This window comes from Chinchilla lanigera, unplaced genomic scaffold (assembly GCF_000276665.1).
Source record: "Chinchilla lanigera isolate Chin_1 unplaced genomic scaffold, ChiLan1.0 scaffold00006, whole genome shotgun sequence".
NCBI classification, from domain to species: Eukaryota; Metazoa; Chordata; class Mammalia; order Rodentia; family Chinchillidae; genus Chinchilla; species Chinchilla lanigera.
In genome coordinates this window covers 36,095,714-36,100,532 of record NW_004955407.1, presented here as the reverse complement: position 1 = coordinate 36,100,532, position 4,819 = coordinate 36,095,714, and positions in this window count along the sequence as shown.

Sequence of the window (4,819 nt, the reverse complement as noted above, 5' to 3'; positions counted from 1 at the left end):
CGGGGCGGGGCCGAGGGCCGAGGCTGGAGGCCGGGGCGGGGTGGGACGGCCGAGGGAGGGGGTCGGGGGCGGGAGCTCGGCCGGTGCCTGGACCCTGCGCCCTGCAGCCCTCGCGATCCCAGCGTGCCTCTGCACCCTAGCTTTGGGGGACTCTCACCTTCCAGCCCTGCCAGGCGCTGGCCACGGATTTGGAGCCAGAGCAGGATCCGCCCTGTCTTCAGCGCTCCCGCGGCTTCCCGGTGCCCCACGCGGGACTCGAACCCGCGGCCCAGTGAGACCCGGAGAGTACCTGGCGGGGTGGGGACGCGCGGCACAGCAGCTCCACTGTTGGTGGGGTAGGGTGGGAGCGGAGAGACCCACACACACACTCAGCCCCGGGCTGTCCTTGTTGCCAGAGCAGGCTCACGGTGGGACAGACCCACTGCAGGAGCAGGGCGGAGACTGTGCGCCAGGCACCTGCTTCTCAGGGAGCCAGGGGTGCTGCATTTAAGAACAGGGAATTATTTGTATAATTTAAATTAGTAGATTGTGTTCGTTTCTTTGTATGTTGGAGACAGGGTCTTGCTATGTAGTTCAGACAGGGTCTTGCTATGTAGTTGAACTCACTGTGTTGCCCAGTCTGGCCTAAAACTCAGGGAGACCCTCCTGCCTCAGTGCTGGGACTATGGGCATGCGCTGCCACGCCCAGCTAAATTAATGAATTTTAAAAAGTGGAAGAACTTGAGGGATTAAAATGTTTACAAAGTTCAAAAAGATTTAACAATTGATCCTAACTAAAGACAAGCAGTAGGGGCTGGGGATTTAGCTCAGCCGCAAAGCACCTGCCTGGCAAGCACAAGGTCGTGAGTTCGATTCCTGGTACCGGAAGAAAAGATAAAATAAATAAATAAATAAATAAATACAAGTAGTAAAAAGGAGAAGTTTAACAGTAACTTGATACAAATGATTTAAAAGACATTGAGTAATGAGGGAGAGGTAAAAGAACATTAGGCCACTTTGGGACAATAAAGTCCCATATTTAATCTGCAGGGTAAAAGGGTGAAAAGAACTGGGCAGCAGGGTCTGGGTGCTCTAACATGAATGACTTCCAGGTAGGTGGTGGCCGTAGAGAGCATCAGGGAAACTTTATGAGAAAATTTGATGGCTCCTATCCTATGCTTTGAGAACTTTCACTTTGGGCTAATCCCAGCCACTTGGGAAGCTGAGGCAGGGGAGTGCAAATTCAAAGGCAATTTGGTCAATTTAGTGAAACTCTTGTCTCAAAAGATAAAAAGGGCTGGGAGAGCCACGAGTGGTGGCACATGCCGCGCCTCCGCTGGGTGGGATAATTTATCGATCTAGTGATAACCTGTCTCAAAAAATTTTAAAAAGGCCCGGGGGTGTAGCTGGGTGGTAAAGTGACAGCTTTGCAGGCCAAGAATGAAGCCTCGGGTTCGGTTCCCGCTCTACAAAACAACAACAGCCGGTTCTGGGGTAGAGCCGGGGGTGAACCGCTTGCCCAGGAAGGAACAAAATCAAGAAAGCGCAGTGAAAGCGAAAGACTGGCGGCCCGGAGCGGGCTTCGTGTCGCCCAGTGCGGGAAGCAGAGACCTCTGAGCTCCAACTCGGCCCTGATTTACGCGGTGGAGCCCCTGCCCGCGGGTGAGGCGGGAAATACGGAAAAGCGAGATCCCACCTCTGGCCCTGCCGTCTTTTATTAAAAATGCGTCTTCTTTGCTCAGTGGCAGCGGCCGCGCCGAAAGGAAGCGGGAAGATGTTCACCCTGAGGGTTTCCGGCCGCCGGGAGGACGACACCAAAAGTCAAAACATCTCGGAGGGCTGAATATTTTTACATAAACAGTGTCGGGGACCACTGGGGAAATGTTAATTTCCTTTCCTCAGGTTTAGCGGGGCTGCATTTCCTGTCATCCGCTCCTCTGAGTGTCGTGCAACCCGGGAAGCTGTTTTAGGAGCTCCAAGATGTTACTGCTCTTAATGTGATTTTCAAAATGATCCTTATGATTTTTTTGGTAGTGCTGGGGTTTGGACCCAGGTCTCTTGCATGCTAGGCAAGGGCTCTACCACAGAGCTTTATCCCCAGTCCCTAAGAGCTTTTTTATTTTTCTCATTTTTATTTTTTTATTTATTTATTTGTATTTTTGAGACAAGGTCTCGCCATGCAGTTCAGGCTGGCCTTGAGCTCACTTTGTAGCCCAGGCTGGCCTCGAACTCACAACGATCCTCTTGCTTCAGCCTCCTGAGTGCTGGGATTACAGGCGTGTGACACCACACCTGGCCCCCTAAGAGCTTTTTTAAAATTAAAAAACAAAGGAGTATTTTTTCCATCAGAATGAAATATATCTGTTTTAGTTTTGAATTTTTTAAATTAAACTGGTCCCGGTGGTGCACACCTATAATCTCAGTGCTTGGGAGGCTGAGGCAGGAGGCTTGCCCTAGAGTTTGAGGCTAGTTTGAGGCTAGGTAGTCATTCTGGGCTACATAGTGAGACCTTGCCTCAAAAATGAACAGAAAACCAGGGGTATAGCTCAGTGGCATAAGCAAGTGCAAGTCCTGGCAAGTGCAAGGTCCTGAGTTTGATTCCTGGTTCCCAAAAAAATACATAAATAAATAATAAATAAATAAATAAATTTAAGAGATGCAAATTGTGGGCTGGGGATTTAGCTCAGCGGCAAAGCACCTGCCTGGCAAGCGCAAGGTCGTGAGTTCGGTTCCCGGTACCGGAGAAAAACAAAACAAACAAACAAAAAAAAAAGAGATGCAAATTGTAATAAAATGCATATAACCAAAATTCACTCTCCTAACCATTTTAAATGCACACCTCAGGGCCATTAAGTACATTAACATCACTATCTTACCATAGCTACTATCCATCTCCTCCCACCCAACACTTCATTTTGCAAAATTGAGATTTAGGCCTGGTGTGATGGTACACACCTGTAATCCCAGCACTCGGGGAGGCTGAGGCAGGAGCACTGGTTTGAGTTTAAGACCAGCCTGGGCTACGTAGCAAGACCCAGTCTCAAAAAACCAAAAACGTTAAAAAAAAAAAAGTCAGAAAAAAAGGTGAAAAGTATACGGATTTATGTAACCTACATGATAGTGGGGCCCTCAGAAATGAAGACCCAGCTGGGTGTGGTGGTGTACACCTGTAATCCCAGCACTCAGGAGGCTGAGGCAGGACGATCGCTGTGGGTTTGAGGGCACCTGGGTTGCATAGTAAATCTGAACTACACAGAGAGATTCTGTCTCAAAAAAAAAGGAAAGGAAGGAAAAAGAAATGAAGACCGAAAGACCCGGGGAAAATGTGTTTTGCCCCTAGGATCATTATAGCTTGGACAGCTGTGCGCACTAAGATTGTCCCGGGCTCTGGGCGGGGCCCCTTCCTCCGCCCCCAGGGCAGGGCTCCCGGGGAAGCCGGAGCTATGAGCCCAGCAGGCAAGGCGGGCGCCATGGGAAGAAGTGAGACTTGGGCTTCGCCATGCTTGGGCCCACGTTTTCAGAATCCCAGTACTTAGCGCAGCATCCCTAGGATTGATTACTCGCTTTCAATTCTTTTGGGTTCTTCCTCGGAATTGCTAGATAAAATGCATTTGTTTCTGGATATTTTTATTTTAAAATCCGAGTTAACTTGAAAGAAAAAAAAGCTGGGGCGTGGTGGCACAGGTCTGTAAACCCAGCACTCAGGAGGCTGAGGCAAGAGGATCTTTGCAAGTTCGAGACCAGCCTGGGCTACACGGTGAGCTCAAGGCCAGCCTGAACTGCATAGCGAGACCCTTGTGTCAAAAAAGAAAAAAAAAAGTTCAAGGCAGGGTCTCCTGAAGTAGTGCCGGCTGGCCAGGAACTCACGGTGATCCTCCTGCATCAGCTTCCTGAGTGCTGAGAGTACAGGCCTGCGCCATCAGGCCCAGCCCCCACTCCTTAGTCTGCTTCCTGCATAGCGGCCCCCTGATGAGAGGACATCCCTGTCACCAGCATGTGTCGGTCAGCGTGCGGTGCGAGCAGCACCAGTTACCGTCAGGAGGGAACGAAGTAGCCTCAAGTCGCCCTATCTAATGATCCACTCTCCGCCGCACTCAGGTGAGAGGACACAAAGCGGAGATTCCCCACAGGTGCCACGTGGGAAGCGGCAGGGTGTCACTGCAGGCTGCCCCGAAGGCCACGTCCCAGCGCTGGCCCCGGAACCCCTGGACGCGCCCGAGCTGGGAAGGGGTGTCTGCAGGTGCGGTGGAGGAGGATGGCTCTGGGCTCCGGGTTGGGGCGGGCTGCGATCTCGGGGTTCGTCACCCCAGCGCTCAGGCCGCGCCGGGCGCCACCGCGGTGGACCCTTCCGAGGCGATGCGGCCGCGGGCTGAACGCCGGGCGGCTTTGGGAAGCTGCTCCCCTCCGCACGTCCCGTCCTGTGCCTGGCGGGCACCCTTCTCCCCAGAGCGAAACAAGGGGGAGCCGTCCGGGAAGTGCAGGCCCGGCCTCGAGGCCTTGCGCCGCCCTCTGCTCAGATTTCTTTAATAGTAATTGCATTGAAAAACTAAAGTGACCAGTATGGAGGGTAGGCAGTAATCATTAAGTTCTACTGGAACGCTACATTTTTTTCTTTTCACTTTAAGCCAAAAACATAAAATTATAGACTATTAGCGAGTTATTTGTTGTTCCTTCAACAAAACTGTAGTTTAAAAGCTGCACAATATTAAATATCTACATTTTTGAGAAATCCTGAAAGTTTAATTTTTGTATTGACTTCAAAGGCTAACGTATCTATTGGTTTGTTGAAAGGAACAGTTAATGCTTAATTTTTTGCCTTTTTTTTTTTTTTTTTTTTTTT